We start from the raw sequence: 22,095 nt of genomic DNA on the forward strand, positions 1-22,095 counted from the left end.
CTGCCTTCTGCCCTATGACTGCTGGGATAGGCTCCAGCTCCTGCCCACGACCCAGCAGGATAAGCAGCTTAGATAATTTAAGTTTGTGTGTGTGTGTGTGTGTGTGTGTTTTATATGTATGCTATTATTTAAAGTCACCAGATAAGTAGGAATTGCGCACTGAAGTTTGCAGAAAAATATCATATGTAAGTGTCTCTGTAGACGACGTGTTAACTTCACTTAGAAAATCAACAAAACATCTAAATTGACTGTCTCTCTATCTATCTATCTATCTATCTATCTATCTATCTATCTATCTATCTATCTATCTATCAGTCTTACTATCTATCTATCTATCTATCTATCTCTCTCTCTGTCTGTCTGATGATCTGTCTGTCTGTCTGTCTGTCTGTCTGTCTGTGTATCTGTCTGTCTCTCTGTCTGTCTGTCTATTTGTGTATCTGTCTGTCTCTCTATCTATCTATCTGTCTGTCTGTCTGTCTGTCTGTCTGTCTCTTAGTGAGGAAATCATATTTTACTCAGTTACATTTTAGCTTCTTACATTTAACTCTTGGTCTAAGATCAGGTCTGGCTCAGTGCTGCACCTCTCGCTTTCAGTCTTTAGCTCTTTATTTTAGACCCAATAGGTTCAAAAAGAGAAGAAGAGTGTAACGTACTTCAGTTCCGGTGCTGATACACACTGGAATAACAGAGATTTTCCTCAGCAGTTCCGCAGGGAGCTCGGTTCTTTCTGTAAACTCAGGTTTGTTTACTCAGGTTGCTGAGTCACGACTGAAACTGCGAGGCTGAGAGTTTTTAAAGAAATTAAACTCGTATCCACGACCATCTGTGAAGCGTAGTGTTCTACGATCTGTACCTTGACCGTTAACTATTAATGAATGTAAAAGTGCACACGGGACACTGTGCATGTACCTCTCAAAGTGTATGGTTGTGAATGAGCTCTCACCCCCTCGGTGTGTGATACACTTGGATGTACTTGTGTATTCCCTGCTGCAGCGATGAGGAGAGAGATCTGAACGGAGCTGCAGGCGTCAGATATGGAGAGGAAGTGACGGATCAGACTGACTTGTGTGCTGTGACTCACAGGTGAGTGGACAGTCTGACCCGTCTGCCCGTCTACACCTGTTAAGGTGATCCAGGTGCCAAAAGCAAACTCTGGCTGATAGAGCGCTGCTACTGAGAGCTTTATTATCAGCATCGTCCTGTTGATTCACTGTCGGTGTGTGTCTGTGTGTGTCTGTGTGTGTCGGTGTGTGTCTGTGTGTGTCTGTTCACTGCAGCACAGCTGCAGTCAGAACTCTGTCAGTTCAGAGCAGCAATCAGCTTTTTCCCTTTTCATTTTTTAGTGTGTTTGTTTATCTGTTAAGCAAAGGAAATATATTTACATGTTTATTATAATATGTGTGAAGCTTCTAATAAGCATATATATCTCACTGCTGTCAGGACAAAACCTCATATCTCCAAAAAGGTAACGTCACAGGAGAAGGAAAAAAACCTACTTTACTTTTAATGGAAGTCAATGGAACCAGACGTCTTTCCAAATAATTGTTGATCATTTCTTTCGTGAAAGGCTACAGGTATTTTCAAATGATGTCACATGTACACTGTAGTGTACCCGTGAGTGCCCCACTGACAGCTTGGTAAGTTTTTTTCTGAGAGTGTACTGTCACTGTCCAAAGATCAACAGCATCCACCGAAAGGGTAAGTTTACAGGAGAAGGCAAAACGCTCCTTAATTTCAGTGGAAATTAATGCTAAATGATTTTATTCCAAGCAATTTTAGAGCATTTCTGTTGGTCCATTCATCCGATGTGAAGGGCAGTTTATTTAAAGTTTGATTTTAATTGTTTTCAGTGCTGATATGCATTTTACTGACATTGTATATCTCGTCCCTGCGACCCAGAAGGAGAAGCGGCTTAGAAGATGTGTGTGTGTGTGTGTGTGTGTGTGTGTGTGTGTGTGTGTGTGTGTGTGTCTCATGTGTTGTGTGTAAAGTTTTACTGTCAGTACAGATATTTTTCTTCCATTGGTTGGTTATTTGGTGTTTTTTATTCTTAGAATGACATTTTTAAGTGCTTTGTTTTCGCAGTTCTACACACTCAGAAATGTCCATGTAATCTAGTCTAGCAATAAAAAACAAGTTTCTTTTTAAAGGGGAGCCGCTTCTGCTACATTTGCAAAATATGCAATCCAGTAAGAATGCGCGCTCCCGCGGCTCCAGTAGCGATTCAAATGGGAATGCGCGCTCCCGCGGCTCCAGAACTGATCCAAAAAGGTCTGCGCGCGTACACGCGGCTCCAGAACTGATCCAATAAAAATGCGCGTTCACGCGGCTCCAGTACTGATCCAAAGAGGAATGCGCGTTCACGCGACTGCAGAACTTATCTAAATAGGAATGCGCGCTCCAGCGCCGAGTCCAGTGGGTATGCGCGCTCCCGCTCGTGCCTCTTTCCCTCCCCCGAGAAGAGGGCAGGCCTGAGAGTGTAAAGCCCCGCACAAACTCCTCCAAACCACCCCCCCCATTCACCGCGAGAGCGAGACAGCTCCGCACGCGCAGATCTCTTTGTAACACACGGCGGCGCGTGTGCGAACGGCTTCTCGCGGCTCTCGTTCGCGTCTGGAGAGGAAACTTTGGGAAACAGACGAGAAGTGAAACTTTTCGGACCTGCTCAGAAGCCTTCCATCAGACTCTGACCCACCCGCCCTCCCCGCCAGCCCACCCCCTCACAACCCTCTCCGCGCGCTGCCTGCGCTTAAATCAGGATAAAAGACTCACGGCGTGTCGTTCCCACCTGTTGCGTTCTGCTGGGAGCACTTCGGAGAAAGTTGTGGAACTCAGGAGGGAACAGCAGCGCAGTGATCAGCTAAAGATCAGCTGAGGATCAGCCGGCTTTGTTCTCTGCGCGGCGAGAGGAGCGCGCGCTCTCAGCACAGAGAACCAGAACCAGCTCCAGAAACAGAAGACAGGATTTTGTTTGATCTGAAGTGGAATTTGACACTTTTTTCCCCTCCTCACGAGACGCTCCAACTCGCGTGCAGCTGGCCGAGAGCGGAGAAGTGCCTCGCGGAACATCTCGAAGAGCAGCTCGAGCTCCAGCTCCGGGACAAAGTTTTGGGAAGTTTGGACGGAACAGCAACGAACAAGTAAGACGAGCTGCGGCAGCTCGCGCTGACTTCACTCTCTCATTTCTGCACTTCCAAAGCTCTGAACACTTTCAGAAAGTTTGCTGGGCGTAGTTTATGCTCTGTGCTCGAGGTTCTTCCAAAGGTTCTGCACTTGAACACGTAGTCCTGGTTCAGGTTCTCCAGATCACACCAGCTGTGCTTCGTGTGGTGACTCTGCTGTGTTTCTCCGGCTGGAGTCAGAGGTTTGCTGTGTGGAGGGAGCTCAGGGCAGATAGTCAGAGTTAATGCAGGTAGTAGCTGAACTACAGTGAGCGGCTGCTCTTCGTAGAGCACCAAGGCCAAGTGTGGACAGAGTTTAGGACAAATGCTGCTCCTTTTAGAGGGTCAGATGGGCTTCACCTGAAAAGCCTCCAGCTCATAATGACCTGTCAATGATATTATTAAATAATCGAGTCTCATTTCTGGTGTAAATAAATGAATAGTGTGGCTGTTTGGCTGCAGATTTGAGGCAGTTCTGAATGTTCCCCATTCACACTTCAGTCTATTGGTGGTTGACTATGGCTCTATCTGCTCCGGTCATTAAGACGCTTCTGATTCCCTTAAGTTGGTCAGATTGATTCTGTCTTGGTGAGATTCAGGGAAAAGTTTGGATTGTTTAAAGTGCATCACGCTCATTTTTTTGCCGTAAATCTGTCCTGCTCGGCGGTCAGGCTGCGAGGAACTGGACGAAGTCCCTGAAAGTTTGTCTTTTTCTCTTTTTCTTTCTTTTTTTGTTTTTGCTTGGGTTTCACCACCACAATATTTAAATGTGCAGTTCCTGCATTATTTATTATGTTGAAGATTATATCTATTAGATTTGTGTAATTTATTTATCAGGCAAAAATCACTTGGTGTGAACTGGTAGGTGAGTTTGTTGGTCTGTAAGGCCTGTACGACTCTACACTCTCCAAAAAAAGGTACTAAACAGCCCCTGGAGTGGCACCGCTCACATCGCTGGGATGGTATTCCCAAGGGGATGTTCAGTACCTATAGTTAGGAAACATAACTGTGCTATGTTCTACTGTAATTCTGTATTTTAAGGGGCATTAACACCTTGTACACTGTTAGAAATGAAGGTTCTGTGCAGGTACTTTTCTCCTTCATCAAGGTATAAAGAATATTAATGTTCCCTCAAAGGTACTGCAGTGGTTTTAAGGTCTGATTGTGAACCTTAAATCAGTTTTTCCAGGTGAAAAGTTCATATCTGTACCTTTTCGTAACTGAATGATTTAAAACAAAACAGTAGAATAAAAGCCTGGTGTGTGGAGCCAGTACAGCTTAATATTAACTTAGTTTACAACTTAATGTACTTTCGGTGGATTATGGTACAGTTATGTTCCCTGACTAAAGGTACTGAGATAGACCACCCCAGTGACAGTTTAGTATCTTTATTATAAAGATTAATTGAGATTATGAAAATATGTGTACCTCTTCTACGTCCACCGAAAAACGTATTTAAGGTACACGGTTGGACCTTCACTGTACCTTTAAGAACATATTTACACTTTGATGAAAACAAATGTATCTTTTTTTGAGAGTATATGTTGCTTTTAATCCATGGCAGATGTGGTGAGCTGTCTCAGGTGTTCTGTACTTCTGCAGATGTGCAGTCAGAATTACTTGCTTGTGTTGAGTGTCTGAGCTCTGACAGCAGAGCTGGATAATATATCGTTTGCTAATCATTCCGCTCTCAGAAAAAAGGGACTAAACTGTGAGGGACCCTCAAGGGTACATCGCAGTACCTAGTCGGGGAACATAACTGAACCATAATCCACTGAAATGATATTTTCTAAGCTTTACTGCCTCCAGGCTTTTATTCTACTGTTCTGTTTTAAATCATTCGGGTATGAAAAGACACAAATACGAACTTTTCACCTGGAAAAACTGATTTAAGGTTCACAATCAGACCTTAAAACCACTGCTGGACCTTTGAGGCAACGTTTACATTGTTTGTACCTTGATGAATGAAAAATGTTCCTGCACAGAACCTTTAATTCTGACAGTGTACTATGATATTGGCCTTTGTGATAAGACATCATTTTTACTGGACCAATCACAGTTCCAGATGGGTTTCTTGCAAGCCTGTCCTTAATCATGTCACTTTATTAATTCACCAGTGCACTTTTAATGTACACCAAGTACATCCAAGTACTGTCTAGCAATACCAATATGCTCTCTATATCGTACAGCAGTAGCTGGCAGTCTTCATTCCAGGAGATATGCTGCCAATTCGTGTCTGCAGGGTGTAATGTAGAAGTGTGTGAGCGCATTGTTAGACCCCATCCACACACACACACACACACACACACACACACACATACACACACACACTGTCTTGAGGCCCCTCAGCCACTGCCTCTCTTAAGACTCCTTATAAAAAGCATACACAAGGTTAAGAGGGGCGGTGACAGTGTTAGGAACAGAGTTATGAAGGAATCCTGACCTTCAATTTGCTGGTTTTAGAGATCCGGTATTTCATTCACTCGTCTAACCTCCACCACCCCTACCACCCCCCCACTCTGCAGAGTGGCTCATCCTGACCTTTAGGTCCACTTCCCATTCCTGACTGACAGCTGACAGCCTCCACCTTGTGTCCGTCTGGAGATTTGACTTTTCCTGCTTGTCTGATTGAGTTGTAGGCTGAAGCCCAGCACCGACCACCTCAGTGGACAGTCATGTGTCAGTGTATTAGAGCAGAAGTTATGTCATATCATTAGAAGTACAGATATGGAAAATGCTGTTAGGTTAAGTGTTAGTTAACAATAAAATTGTGTTCTCTGTTCTCCAGTTCTCTACTGAGAACATGCACATTACAATCACTGCTTGCCTGCTAAATTTGACATATTAGGGGGAAAAAAACATAAAACATAAAGTGTGTCCTCAGCAAAATTTATGGCTTATTTAATATTTTATGTTTTTAATTTTTTGCCATTAAACTAAGCAAATAAATAGAAATTGTGCACAAAAAAAATGCAAAAAGTCAGTATTTAAGTGTGTTCCCTGCAGAGGATGCGTTAACTTTTTTTTGCTTATTTCCACAGTCAACAAAAACTAATTTAAACTTTCATTTAAACTTTAAAACGTCAGAATGAAGAAGATCTTGAAGTAGTTGAGGATGTGAAGTGACAGTCAGGTTTAATTGCCAAGGTTCACTTGCAGCACCTGCTCACAGTTCAGACATGAAGACAGAAAACTAATACACTAATACATGATCAGTGTATTGTGGCCATTGAGTGATTTCCAGTGATGAACTAGAAGCAACTCAGATTCAAATGTTCATGTAAATAAAATGCCTTTCAACACTGCACTCTTAAAACTCTACTGCACACATTATGAGAAGTTTTTTTTAAATCTTAAATTCACTTTTCTTGCATAAAGTGGACCTGATTATTAAATTCAATAACCTTTATTAAATAATAATGTGTGCAGCAGTCCTTTCTGTGTATGTTGCCTTGAGGCAACATTGTGCATCAAGGGGAAGAGATGATATGGAGCTGTGTTCTCTGAAGTTGTGAGACCTCTGGCTTGTGACTGGCTAAGTCCATTCCACTGTCACACAGCGTTGCTTCTAGGCAACAAACATATTTCTGCAAATTATCATAACAATAACAAATGATACTGAATGTTAAAAAAGAGGTTTAAAAGTGTCCACTAAGAGAGAGTCTGACCAAGTACATGCTTTTTATTGACTTACTCAACCTCTGCCCTTTATTGTTAACCCTGTCATTGTCGTTAAACATGTATAAACTTATTGTAAAGTGAGGAAAGGGGGTTTGTTGCCCTGAGGCAACATTGTGCAATTGAAGGTTAAAAATAAAGGGTTCTTTGCACAGCACCGCAGAAGAACCACTTTTGGTTCCCTAAAGAAAACCTTTTGATGGCTCGTTCTTTGAAGAACCATTTTTACAAATGAAATGTAAGAGTGGAGAATCTTGTGGAAGTTTAAAGAACCTCCTTTTAATGTTAATATTCTTGGAGAAGAACCTTAACATGACATGAAAGTTCTTTTCACTTACAGAGCTCCTTTTCTAATATTGTTGTTTACAGAATAAAAAGTGATCCTTCTATGGTATCATGCAAAGTTTGTGGCACCTTCTTATTAAAAGTGTATTATTATCAAATGTAAGTAAACTGAAAGACAAAATTGTCTTAATATTTTAAAATATTTTACTGAATCAAGTCAATACATCACTTTTTTCAGGGCACAGTACTGTGCAAAAGTCAGAAGCCACCCTTCATTAATCCGATTTCCTGTCAAAACAACCATTAAGTAAAAGCAATGAATTTTTCTTTATGTATTTTAGAAGAGATTAGATATAAGACAATTAACTTGCAAAAGGAAGGACAAAGACAAAGCATATAAGTGAAAAAGAAAAGTTCTCAAAACAGGGATTAAAACGCTTAAAGGCTGTAGAGAAAATGAGACTCTTAACAACCACCTATAAGACCTGGTCAACACCCAAACTGTCCCCATCAAATAAGCAGCACTTAAATTCATCTCTGAGAGAGGAGAAAATCAAGCTGCTCCAGATCTGAAAACATCCACAGGTGTTTCTGTCCATCCTTCCACTGTGAGAAGACGACTCAGTGCTGTGGGTCTGAAAGGATGTGTAGCTGTTCAAGAAGAACCTCACTGAGAAAAGGAGACGGACACATCAGACAAAGAAGCTGAACAATGGACTGACCACCCCAGAGTCCAGACCTCAACACCACTGAATGTGTTTGGATTAGATGGATCGTGAGATGCAGAAAATGCTACCAACTTCTGAAAATGAGTCTCCTGAAAAGAATGGAAGACCTGATAGACCAACAAAGAGTGGACACACCACATACTGAAAAAATGATATATTTACTTGTTGAAGCTTCTAGGTTATTTTCTGTGTAATATATCTTTATATGAATGCATAAGGAATGGAAGAAATGAGGGGTAGTCCCACAGCACCGCAATCCCAAGTGACTGAGTGTGCGCCTGTATTTCTGTGAAGTCTGGAATGTGACTGCTCGATTAAGACGTTGATTAATTTAATTAAATGTTGGAGTTCTGAAGAGGAATGAGGAGTTGTGGTCATTGGCTGTGCTCTGGGCAACCTCTCAACAGCTGATTCAGACAGATAAAACCGTCAACAGCACACCTGCACAAGCCAACCTGCCCCCCCACCCCCCACCCCACACACACACACACACACACACACACACACACACACGCACACACACACACACGCGCCACCACAACACATGGCAACACAAAATCAGGCTCTTATTCTTCACTTCAAAATGCAGTCAAAACTCATTAGATACCCCCCCAGTCATTTCTAGGTTATAAATGATGATTTTGTGCATATTCACCTTCTTGCTATTTCCATTAATGCTTTGGGTTTAAACAAATCAGAAACATATAAGATCTAAATACTTAATTGTTTTTTAAGTTGCTTTTTCATGAGGATTTTGAAGCCACCTGCATCACAGCCTGCTTTAAAGTGTGTACTGAAGGTCTAATGATTGCTGTCATTGACATCACATTGCGCTCCCTCTGTGGAGCCGTGTCCTAAACCTAAGCCTGATCAGCACTAAGCAGGCGTTCTGTGAAAGCTCCACAATGCACCATGCCAGAGCTTGCTGTCTGTTCAGAGACTGGGGGTCCTCTTTAAAGTGCTAATCACAGCCCCCTTTCACAGATAGAAGCAGCAGGGACCACACAGCCACCGAGACATCAACAAACCCCTTCCATCCTTTTAATCATTTTGCCTGGCTTACGTGAATAGGCCCAGTTAGTACCTAATCCATGGCTCAATCCCATTTCTCAGTTTTACCCCTACACATTGTTTTTGAGTGTCACCTTGTCCCTTAGAACTGAGTTACAAGATATAGTAGGTGAAATCTTCCCTATGAAATGGGACCCTCAAATAAAGAAGAGCATTACTTCATTAACAGGCTACTAGTAGGCGACCCTGCCCATCTGCAGTGACAGCAGAGGAGGGTAAAGTTCAGCTCCTCACTGCTGAGCTTTGGTTACATTTAGGGTTCATATGATTTCAAAGAGGGGGGATAATACAATCATTTATTATCACCCACCCCTAATTCTTCGGTGATATAACGCTGAGGTCAGATATTCGCCAGCTTCAAATTTTCCCATTCCACCTTAAATGGAGCAGCAGCAACATTCAGGCGTCAGAACTGCTGGACTGTTTAAGGTGGAACGGGGAATTTAGCTGCTAGCTACCAAGACATCAGCAAACTAGTAGCAATTTTTTATGCTTCTTATGAAAAAAAGGACCATAATACAATGAAATGACATTAAACTAAAATAATACAGTGGTTATCATAATTTTAACAGAGAAAATTCTCACATCTCTGGGTTTCTTTGGTTGCTTGCGCAGCCATCCTGCCAGCTTTTCTATTTTTCTAGTGATACTCTGTTTGGACTGCGCCTCTGAAAAACCTCAGTTTGGAGGGCCATGTAGCCCAAACACTTCGCCCTACCCCTCCATCTCAACAAAAACCAGGACACCCTACCCTTAGGTGTGAGCGCACAAAAACAGAGGGGTAGGGCAAAGTGGTAGGGGTGAGAGGTGAAATGGGATTGGGCCCATGTCTCATGTCCGATTTGCACCATAGAGAATAAGGGTGGAAAACTGTTATCATAAGACCTTATGGCACAATGCACACCATGGATGTCATCAGTACTTCTAGGATACTTAATAACTGCTTATAACATTAAAAGACAAATGCAGACCAGTTATAGAGAACCTATAAACATCAGCAGCAACCGTCATACAATAAATGTGTAGTAATGTCTTATTATCAAGTCATTGTGCTTTTATCATTAGAATAGATTGATTGTAAACCCTCTTAAAGTACTTATTTTTTTAATTCATTATTGTAATTAATGCTAGATCATTATGTCTGTTTGAACAATGTAAAATAATTTTAATGAAAGTAACCTTATAATAACATGTAATACTATGGTAATTACTGTTGTAAGTTTTTACAGTGTTTTTCAATGCAGGATAATGCAAAGCAAAGTGACTCAGGTAGTAAATTCAAGCCTTAAAACCATCAGTTTAACAATTATGTTCATAGCAAGCAACATAAAATACCAATCCAGAATGGGAAACTGATATGAATATGTATGATACAATGCTTACCCATGAGCAGTGTGCATCAGATAATGCTGTAAAATCTGATCTGCTTTGTGTTTGCATGAAGTGTCTCACATGCGCAGTACAAATTGGGCAGGTAAAGCAGATGGAGTGATAGGCCTTTACAGAGATGGGCCTTATAGAGTTCTTGTAGTGATGGACAGAAATCCATGCAGTGTGTCAGAGTTCTGCTGACAAGCCCTGTTATCTCAGCACTGACAGACAGAGAGAGCACAGCCTGAGGCCTCTGTTAAAAACTCCAGGGTTAGAGGTCACAACCGAGTGTGAGAGACTGTGAATTAGCCCTGTGACTGCAGGTGATGTGTAACCACTGTGGATTTAATCAGGCCTAAAATATTGTTCCAAAACCAAATATATTCAGAGAATGTTCTGTTTGTGTCTATTCTGGCTGGACTGCACAAAGTTTTGAATTTAAAACTAGTTTCTGCAGTCGGTTCAGACAGAATTTTATTGGTCTGCAGTCGGGCTCAGACAGAATTTCTTTAGGCTGCAGTCAGTTCACACAGAATTCTGTCCGGATCAGACTACAGCCAGTTCAGAATAAATTCAGACTACAATCAGGTTCGGACAGAATTCTGGCAGAGTACAAGAAGTTCAGACAGAATTTCATGTACAGACAGAAAATCACATACAGTCATTTTGTCATGTACAGTCATTCGGGTAGAATTTTATCATGTACAGTTGGATTGAGGCAGAATTTGGTCATGTACATTCAAATTCAGGCAGAATTTTGATAAGTACATTCATAATCAGGTAGAATTTTGTCATGTACATTCGGATTCAGGCAGAATTTTGTCTAGTACAATCAAATTCAGGCAGTATTTTGATATGTACATTCATAATCAGGTAGAATTTTGTCATGTACAGTCGGAATTAGGCAGAATTTTGTCATGTACAGTCAGATTCGGGCAGAGTTTTGTCAGGCCACACTTGGATTCAGGTATAATTTTATCATATACAGATGGATTCAGGCAGAATTTTGTTATGTACAGTCGGATTCAGGCAGAGTTTTGTCATGTACAGTCAGGTTCAGGTACAGTTTGGTTCAGACACAATTTTGTCGGGCTACAGTCAGGTTCATATAGAGTTTTGTTGGGCTTCCTCCAGGTTCCAACAATCCTCTTTATGAAGTTGACTATAGCCCAAAAAAATTCTGTCCAAAATATACAACCTCCATCACATACATCTCTCCGTTCTTAATGGTAGTGCAGTTTTCAATCCTCATCAATCCTAATAGTGATGCAGCTTTTAAACTGTACCGTCTCCATTGTTTTTTATCCATTTCACATGATTTCCAGACAAACATTCTTTTGGCTGCACTAAACTGTTCTCTCCTGAACTGATTTGGCCTTGAGGGCCTCAGTGCCCGTGTCAAAAGAGACTCCCATCTTGTCAGATTAGAAATTGTTTAGGTAGTAAAAATATGAAGAATAAATATGATAAACGCAAACCAAATTCTGTTAAAGGAACCTGAATCAGAAATGTGAACTCATCCTGGGCCCAACACATATTCAAAAGTAATGTCCGACCCCGGTTGACCCTAACATGAATAGTCATATTGAGTTTGGACAAATACTTTGTCTGTGGGTACGGAGAACTCCGCAAAACTCTTTGTAATCGTTCGAGTGGATTAGCAGGCACTATGTTATATACACAGAAACATTTGTTCCATATGCTCTTCAGTCAGCAGTTCCTCAGTCAAATGTCAGAGATGGTGAAAATAAGGATCAAACAAACGCCTAATCTATGGCCCCTCAGCTGTATTTAGCAGCCAAGAGGCCGTGACTGTATTTAATTGTCTCAGTGATGGCTTTAGCACACGGATGAGTAATGGTCAGTTGAACAGCATATGTTCAGTAGTTGGAGAATTCTCAGGTCTGTGGTATGTTAGTGTTTAGCATTGCTGAGGCATGCCCTGTTTCTGTCCTCTTAAAGAATACAGCCTTTTCACACGTCCCTGTGAGTGAAAACCAGAGAGCCGAGAGCCGAGAGCCGGCACTTCTGACTCTACAATTACCTTAATAACCGCCATTTACACAGGGAGCTGCTGCATGTCAGGGGTACACACACACACACACACACACACACATGCAGACACACACACACACCTTCTCTGTAGCTTTGAATTTTGTTATTTTTATCATTAATTTTATTATCACTAACATTTCTAAATTAAACAAGGAATTCATTTAGGTTTGGGCAATATGATGATATATGTTGTTGTTATAAATATCAGTCTACTCAGGCTTTAGCAGAGCTCAGTAACACAGGTTAATAACTGATCATCACATTGATTTATCAGTCTACTCAGGCTTTAGCAGAGCTCAGTAACGCTGAGATTAATAACTGATCACATTGATTTATCAGTCTACTCAGGCTTTAGCAGAGCTCAGTAACGCTGAGATTAATAACTGATCACATTGATTTATCAGTCTACTCAGGCTTTAGCAGAGCTCAGTAACACTGAGATTAATAACTGATCACCACATTGATTTATCAGTCTACTCAGGCTTTAGCAGAGCTCAGTAACACTGAGATTAATAACTGATCACTACATTGATTTATCAGTCTACTCAGGCTTTAGCAGAGCTCAGTAACACTGAGATTAATAACTGATCACATTGATTTATCAGTCTACTCAGGCTTTAGCAGAGCTCAGTAACACTGAGATTAATAACTGATCACATTGATTTATCAGTCTACTCAGGCTTTAGCAGAGCTCAGTAACACTGAGATTAATAACCGATCACATTGATTTATCAGTCTACTCAGGCTTTAGCAGAGCTCAGTAACACTGAGATTAATAACCGATCACATTGATTTATCAGTCTACTCAGACTTTAGCAGAGCTCAGTAACACAGATTAATAACTGATCACATTGATTTATCAGTCTACTCAGGCTTTAGCAGAGCTCAGTAACACTGAGATTAATAACTGATCATCACATTGATTTATCAGTCTACTCAGGCTTTAGCAGAGCTCAGTAACACTGAGATTAATAACTGATCATCACATTGATTTATCAGTCTACTCAGGCTTTAGCAGAGCTCAGTAACACTGAGATTAATAACTGATCACATTGATTTATCAGTCTACTCAGGCTTTAGCAGAGCTCAGTAACACTGAGATTAATAACTGATCACCACATTGATTTATCAGTCTACTCAGGCTTTAGCAGAGCTCAGTAACACTGAGATTAATAACTGATCATCACATTGATTTATCAGTCTACTCAGGCTTTAGCAGAGCTCAGTAACACTGAGATTAATAACTGATCACCACATTGATTTATCAGTCTACTCAGGCTTTAGCAGAGCTCAGTAACACTGAGATTAATAACTGATCACATTGATTTATCAGTCTACTCAGGCTTTAGCAGAGCTCAGTAACACTGAGTTTAATAACTGATCACCACATTGATTTATCAGTCTACTCAGGCTTTAGCAGAGCTCAGTAACACTGAGATTAATAACTGATCACATTGATTTATCAGTCTACTCAGGCTTTAGCAGAGCTCAGTAACACTGAGATTAATAACTGATCACCACATTGATTTATCAGTCTACTCAGGCTTTAGCAGAGCTCAGTAACACTGAGATTAATAACTGATCACATTGATTTATCAGTCTACTCAGGCTTTAGCAGAGCTCAGTAACGCTGAGATTAATAACTGATCACATTGATTTATCAGTCTACTCAGGCTTTAGCAGAGCTCAGTAACACTGAGATTAATAACTGATCACCACATTGATTTATCAGTCTACTCAGGCTTTAGCAGAGCTCAGTAACACTGAGATTAATAACTGATCATCACATTGATTTATCAGTCTACTCAGGCTTTAGCAGAGCTCAGTAACACTGAGATTAATAACCGATCACATTGATTTATCAGTCTACTCAGGCTTTAGCAGAGCTCAGTAACACTGAGATTAATAACCGATCACATTGATTTATCAGTCTACTCAGGCTTTAGCAGAGCTCAGTAACACTGAGATTAATAACCGATCACATTGATTTATCAGTCTACTCAGGCTTTAGCAGAGCTCAGTAACGCTGAGATTAATAACTGATCACATTGATTTATCAGTCTACTCAGGCTTTAGCAGAGCTCAGTAACACTGAGATTAATAACTGATCACATTGATTTATCAGTCTACTCAGGCTTTAGCAGAGCTCAGTAACACTGAGATTAATAACTGATCACATTGATTTATCAGTCTACTCAGGCTTTAGCAGAGCTCAGTAACACTGAGATTAATAACTGATCACATTGATTTATCAGTCTACTCAGGCTTTAGCAGAGCTCAGTAACACTGAGATTAATAACTGATCACCACATTGATTTATCAGTCTACTCAGGCTTTAGCAGAGCTCAGTAATGCTGAGATTAATTTATCAGAGGTATCAATTAATGTATTAATTTAATTAATACTGATGTTTATTTTCTGTATTCTGAATACATATTCCCAATACCCTGCTTGTAATTCAACATAATATAGGGAGACTGAACAAGAAGTACAGGCCTACTCACATTTCTACTCACAAATGTGACTTTGTCTCCTGTCATCTGCAGCTTTCTCCTCTCTTAAACTAGCCGTGTTACATGTTACACATGTTTTGGTTTAGAATATTAGGTTCAGTATGAGTTTTTCTGTTTGTTTCCTGCTGTAAAATTACAGGGTGTAAATGTTGTGCTGTGTATCCATTTGTAACATTTTACATATAACAACAATATAATCATAATATAGCATAATATTTCTTGTTTGTGTTTAGCAGTATATTTCTGCTCTGCTGCCACTTGTAAGTTACAAATATGGCCATTATGTGGGTATATTTTATAAACAAACATGATATTATGTGTATAAATAATATCATATTCATACATACATAAAATATTCATTTATTAATGGAACCCGACTTTTTTCCCCAAGTAATTTTGGGTCATTTCAGTTGGTCCATATATGTAGCCCTGGAGGAAAAGTTGGCATCTACTGAGTTCCATATGTTGTCTGGTATATCCACTTGGACAATCACACATACGTTCTCTCATCTGTAGCGCATTGTCTGTATTCTATGGCTTCAGCCCAGTATAAACACAGCTGTAAATGACTGTTCTGGCCAGCTGTTAAAGTGAATGCATGTGTTTGCTCCCTTGCTCCTGCATTAATCTGTTAAGCAGCGCTTGTAAAAGTGTGAAAATTGTGCTCCATTGAAGAAGTTTTATGCCTAAGAATTTGCCTCGTTGTTTTTGCTGCAGGCTTTTTCAAGCCTCCTTAGCTAAATGGACGGGTTTGTGGAGACTGTGCCAGGTGTGATATTTGTATGCCTTTGCAGGGAAGCCTAATAACAGAATTTCCTTCCTGCACTGTTAGATAGTGATCAGGTAATGTTGAGTGACTTGATATTGTGTCTAAATTAAAGCCAGGGCAGGGCAGCAGGCTAGCTTTGAAACCTGATGTGGCTTTTGTGTGTAGACTGAGACGGTAGTAGAGCAGAACTTGCTTCTACTGTTTCTCGACATTTATTCATGTAAGTCGCTGATGGAGGACCGATACGCTGCAAAGGCTGACAGCCATCAGACTGGACCTGCATGTTAGTCAGCAGCATGCTTTATTTTGATAGAACCGTTCATTAGCCAAGTATGTTCTCACATATGGCGAGTACAAAAAAACGGAAAACAGTACAAGCTGATGTATAACGGAATGCCTGTAAATAAATAAATAAAATATATTGGAATATATCCGCCGTATAAAGGTGTGCAGTACTGTCAGGTTCAGATGGAATAGACAGCTGATAGCTTAAATTGCAACTGAATAAGATGTCGTACATACAGTCCTATGCAAAAGCTTGAACACCCCCAGCCCATTAACATGTTTTGTTGCTTTTCTGGATAAAAATTAGGTTGCATGCTCTACAGCCCATGTGTCAAACACAAGGCCGCAGGCTAGATTATGCCCACGACACAATCCTATCCAGCCCACATAGGTATTTTAATTTTCTAATAGTATTACCCCAACAGCCGTCTATACGACAGTGGTTACACCTCAATTCTACACAATTCTGCACCAGTTATATCACTAAAATGAATTTCAGCTGCAGATCAATCAATATAAACCCTAAACATCACCTCAGCAGCTCGGAAACTGAGCCCAAGTATTAATGAACGTGCAGTAAAGAAAGGATGCCGGGGGTCTAGTTCAAGGTTTACTATAAGTGCCTGTATTTTAGAGCTGAGGTTTTTTTTGCGTTTTATGAATAAACACTGGCCAGTTTGTGTTATAGAACATTAATTAAAATGATATGAGATTTTTTAACATGGCCCCTTTAGTGGTTGAGTTTGACACGCCTTCTTTACAGAGAACACATTTATTTTTTCTGCAAAAGTTATAAAGTTTTCAATGTATTTGTTGAGGATAACGTATTAGGAAAAATAATATAAAACATAAAATATTAAATGTGCCATAAATGCATAAAATATTGTCTGCGAAAGTTATTTTCAAAACATGTAATTTGGCCAGGGGCACACAAGTGTTTTGCCTATGACTGCCTATGACTATCACTGAGCTTCGTGCTGTACAACGCTGTGCAAACCTCACCATCATGAACTGACTGATGATGCTGCTGCTGCATAAACTCAAACTATCTAATGCTCCGCCTTTTATACTAATGCTGTTTGCTATCTGGTGTGGACCAGAGGAGGATGGGTTCCCCTTCTGACCCTTGGTTCCTCTCAACTGTTCTTTCTCTTAGGGAGTTTTTCCTTGCCACTGTCGTCACTGGCGACGCTCATGGGGGCTTGAACCTGGATTTTCTGTAAAGCTGCTTTGTGACTACACAGTTATAAAAAGCACTATATAAATAAACTTTGACTTGACTTGAATAGTACCCCATAGCTTACACTCAAACAAAGTGTTGGATTTACTTAGAAGTGTTATGTCATTTAATTCCACACAACTGAGTTGACTGAGCAATATGTACTGAATGAATTCAAGTAAAACACACTAAAGCGATCTGAGAAAATTTAAATGAACTGGACTGATTAGTTTTAAGTGTTACCTAAATTGAAATGTTAGATTTATTTAAAAACGCTGTCTCGGCTGGATTCACACTGCTGTGTTAAGTAGCTGTTTAGATGCTTGGTTGAGTAATAAGTTACTAATTAAAGTAGAATAAAGTGAATAGGTTTTAGATCTATTATTACTATCAGGCTACTGAGCTGCAGTAGAGTTGTGCTCTGCAGCACGTTACATGGCAACTTGCACTTGCAGCCAACAACAACATGGTTAGGCAATAAAAGGTGGAGTATAAGAGAAGTGTACTCATAATGGAAGGTGCGCCAATGCGAAAGACCACAGGTAGAGGGGGAGTAAAACAAGTACAACAATATGCAAATAGATGATGCCAGGGGCCAATGGGAAATGCTATGTTTTACTCAAAAGAATGCACTGACCAAACAAACACTAAGGAAGTAAATCTGACCGCTCACTGAATTTCATTGAAAGATGAACATCTGACTCAGTGTCACTGCCTTACAAGCAGGTAAGTACTTTAAATATAATTCAATTCTCACTTTGTTAACACATTTGTTAAAATCATTATTTTTGAAATTCATCAGTATTAAGGGACACAGAAGGGGAACTCCACCAGTTTTTCAAAATATCTGCATTATACAGTCATTAAACATTCAGAGCAGTTTGATGTGAAATGCTGGTCTAGAGAAACTTAACAAGTCAGAATCGTTCACAGGGGAGGTGATAAGAACCAGACGTCTGAGGAGTATAATGAATCTAATAGCTCCCTTACAGCAACTTATTATATAGAATAGTTACGAATGCGCTGCCTGATGTCCGATACAATGTTTTACGATAGTTTTGTGATGATGTTTTGGCCTAAAATGTCTTGTTAATCCATTTATTATAATTGATTTCTGGTGGAGGGGTATGTGCAGGTAAAATAGTCCCTAATTTTTTCACTATTTCTTCAGATTTTTCACTATTTTACCACCAACATTTCATAGAAAAATGCACAAGGCAGGTGCAGGTTCGCTGGTGGTTTTGGATCATCAGTAAAATGGCTATATACTCCAACCAGCCACTTATTAGGTACACCTCAGTGTATCTACACTCACTGTCCATTTTATCAGCTCCACTTAACATTTAGGAGCACTTTGTAGTCCTACAATTACAGACTGTAGTCCATCTGTTTCTCTGCATACTTTTTAGCCCCCTTTCATCCTGTTCTTCAGTGGACAGGACCCCCACAGGACAGGTATTATTAAAACAATTACATGGAATGGACATATATGTGCTGCCTGATGCCTACAACATTGTTTACAACGAGCTTTAAGCCTAAAATACACTTTTTAAAATCCATTCTTGGCAGAGACGTACATGCAGGTCATTATAAGGCAAACAAAGCATTTTGGATTCACCACTATTTTATCATTATCAATATTACATGTAAAAGTATCACTAAAACACTAGTAGGTTCACTGGGGGTTTTGGGTAGTAAATAAAATGTCTGTATTTGTGTTGTACATATCATGACCTCTGGTTCCTATCACCACCACTATAAAGAAATCTGAGTTGGTTTTTCTAAATCATTTCACATCAAACCACTCTGAATGACTTTATTTTACATCTTAACAATGGAATTTCCGGTAAAACTTTAGATGCTTTGTAGATACTTCATTTACTTTCAAGTTACATTCAAACAAATATCTACTAATCTGACTTTAAGTCTAAACCTGCTCTAATCCTGACCCTAACCTTAACCTCAACCCAAAACCTAGACCCAACCCTCACCCTGGTCCAAATCCTAAGCCTAAACCCACCACTATTTAGAATCAACTGAGTTTCAACAGACGGTTTGTTAACAATTTTTAGATAATTTATGGGGGTCTACAGTAGACTATTCAAATAAAGTGCAAATTCCCTTCTAAGACAAATCAATCTAAGGGGGACCATCCAAATAAACCAAACATATTTTACATTTACATATACTGTATATAATATAATACAATATAATATAATTAAGTATAATCCTGTCAATCTTTTTCAGTATCTGTTTAAGTACAGATGCACTTTCTTGTATATATTATTGCTCAACTTTTTCATACAGAAGACACTTAATGGTCACAAAATCTGCTTACTGTGTACACACCTTTCCACATCTGTGCAAACACTGTGATTTGCTATTGGTTTGCTTCACCCATCCACTCACAGCTCACTTTGCTCTGCAACTATTCATTATGTGTCTCTGCTTATAGCGCGATTACACTGGATGCCTTCGTAAGTCCCATTTACACATTCCAGCGTGTTCTTTTTAGACATTTGGCCCTGATCCATTTTTACCGAAGGAGTATTGCCAGCGCCAGCGCTGCATTTTGACAGCCGTGCGAGCTCAGAGCAGAGCACGGAGCTGCAGAGGGAAAGGGAGGGGGGTTAGGGGGGCAGATCCACTGCCCACATTTACACACATTGAGTGAGCAGGGGGGTTAGAGTGTGAGCTAAGGAGATTGAGAGGGCACTAACAGAGCGCCGGTAATAGACTGGTATAATAGCCAAGTAAATCCCTGTTGAGCCAACTCGCACACGCACACACATTCACCCCCTCTCGTTCTCGTCTCTTGCCCTCTCACAAACTCTTAACCACACTCACACATTTCTCACCCTGTTTTAGCCTCACACATACACACATCACATACGCAAACTACAAGCGACTGACCCCGCTGCCCCGGCCCTCACAGCTGCCTTAATTGGTGTCATTAAGAGCTCTGAAAGCAGAGAGATAATTGGGCTGGTCCACTTGAGCAAACAGGACTTCAATGGAGTCATTTAACAGCGTGATGTGGCGAGGGCCAGGGGAGTCCTGGGAAGCGAGCCGATGCAGGACAACCGGGGGGGTTCTCTCTTAAACTCGGCTTTTCAAACAGGTGCAGGGTGTTCCCCCTGTCGAGTGCAGTGACCCGATCTCTGTTGTGTTGCGCTTAGTCCTGTGGTTATTTATTTTGTGCTTCTAAACCTGACAATTCTGCAAACTTCATGATGCTACCAAGTTGTTGTTTTTGCGAGATGAAAGCTTTACTCCGCTCTTTCCTCAAACGACCAGCAAAAACATAGTACGTTTGCTTCGTTAGTTTTGTGGTGGAGCTACAAGGCTAATGTAGATATCAAGCAATGGAAGCTTAACCTAAATCATGCCTGTTCATCACACACTTGCGTCCAGTTGCGTCAGTGTTTTTTAAATAATCTGAAGTAGACATGCTTATGTGTCTAAATGTTACTTATTTAGATTTGTGTCAGAGATACAAGGATAATGTAGCTAAAAATGTAATGAAAGCGTATATATAATGCAGCAGCGATTGGCAAACTGCATGTCTAAATCATCACACACTTGCCTCCAACCACAAAAGATTGTAAGGATGCTCAAAAAGACTTGCTTATGTGCCCAAAAACTGTTTAGATTTGCACTAGAAATACGAGGCTAGTGTAGCTAAAGTATTTGAAATGTATATGTAATATGGGTCATTCTACAGAAATGTGCATTTTCTATTCATCCATAGGAGTCACTGGTGTTACTGGTTGTCACTGGTGTTACACATAAGAAAGGAAACACCAGGGACATTTTTAATGAAAAATGCATTTTAGAAAATGGCTGCTACAAAGCATCAAACGACATGTTGTCATGGAATATCCACTAAATATTTATGGATATAATATTTAAAATATTAATAAAATTATAATAAAATACTAATATTTATTTTATTTCAAAATAATAGATTTTTTTATCACGCAGTAACACCAGTGACTTGACTCCTGGGGACCACAGCTTTCGTTATATATTTAGTAATATTTATTTGGAATTTGTCGTCGTTATGTCATTTAAATCATATATTTCATAGTCATTTATAGATTATTGTAGTTAAAATTACAGCAAAACATGTTTTTGTTCCTCAAAATATGGCCTCAGCCTTTACACATGACTGTGAGGACGAGCGCTTCTGTGGTGCTTGGAATTCTTTATAATTGATTTATAAACCTTCTTCTTCTTCTTCTTCTTTCGGCTGCTCCCTTTAGGGGTTGCCACAGCGGATCATCTGCCTCCATCTTGCCCTATCCATTGCCTCCTCTACTTTTACACCAACCATCTCCATGTCCACCTTCACTACATCCATAAACCTTCTCTGAGGTCTACCTCTTCTCCTTCTACCCGGCAGCTCCATCTCCAACATTCTTTGCCCAATATATCCACTATTCCTCCTCAACACATGTCCAAACCATCTCAACCTGGCCTCTCTGGCTTTATCTCCAAACTGCTCCACCTTCACTGTCCCTCTGATCTGCTCATCTCTAATCTTGTCCATCCTTGTCACTCCCAACGAAAATCTCAGCATCTTCATCTCCGCCACTTCCAGCTCAGCCTCCTGTCTTTTAGACAGAGCCACAGTCTCCAAACCATCATCATAGCAGGATGCACTACTGTCTTGTAAACCTTCCCTTTCACTCTTGCTGCTATCCTTCTGTCACACATCAGCCCTGACACCCATCTCCACCCACTCCATCCTGCCTGCACCCTCTTCCTCACCTCTTTTCTACACTGTCCATTGCTCTGGATGGTTGACCCAAGATATTTGAAGTCATCCACCTTTATGACCTCTACTCCTTGCATCTTCACCTTTCCACCTGCCTCCCTCTCATTCACACACATGTATTCCATCTTGTCTCTACTGACCTTCATTCCTCTCCTCTCCAGTGCAAACCTCCACCTC

General features: G+C 40.3%; 2 protein-coding genes across 2 annotated transcripts in view; both read left to right on the forward strand.

Annotated features, from left to right (window-relative positions):
- Positions 1 to 22,095, forward strand: part of cax1 (cation/H+ exchanger protein 1) — a 1,125,587-nt gene that overhangs the window by 818,040 nt on the left and 285,452 nt on the right. The gene's annotated exons all lie outside the window — the stretch shown is intronic.
- wnt5b (wingless-type MMTV integration site family, member 5b) overlaps positions 2,709 to 22,095 on the forward strand; it is a 149,073-nt gene continuing 129,686 nt past the window's right edge. Inside the window, exon 1 of the mRNA XM_017723127.2 lies at positions 2,709 to 3,143. The gene's annotated coding sequence lies outside the window, so the exon portion shown is untranslated. The remainder of the gene's footprint in view (positions 3,144 to 22,095) is intronic.

Source organism: Pygocentrus nattereri, chromosome 1 (genome assembly GCF_015220715.1).
Source record: "Pygocentrus nattereri isolate fPygNat1 chromosome 1, fPygNat1.pri, whole genome shotgun sequence".
NCBI lineage: Eukaryota > Metazoa > Chordata > Actinopteri > Characiformes > Serrasalmidae > Pygocentrus > Pygocentrus nattereri.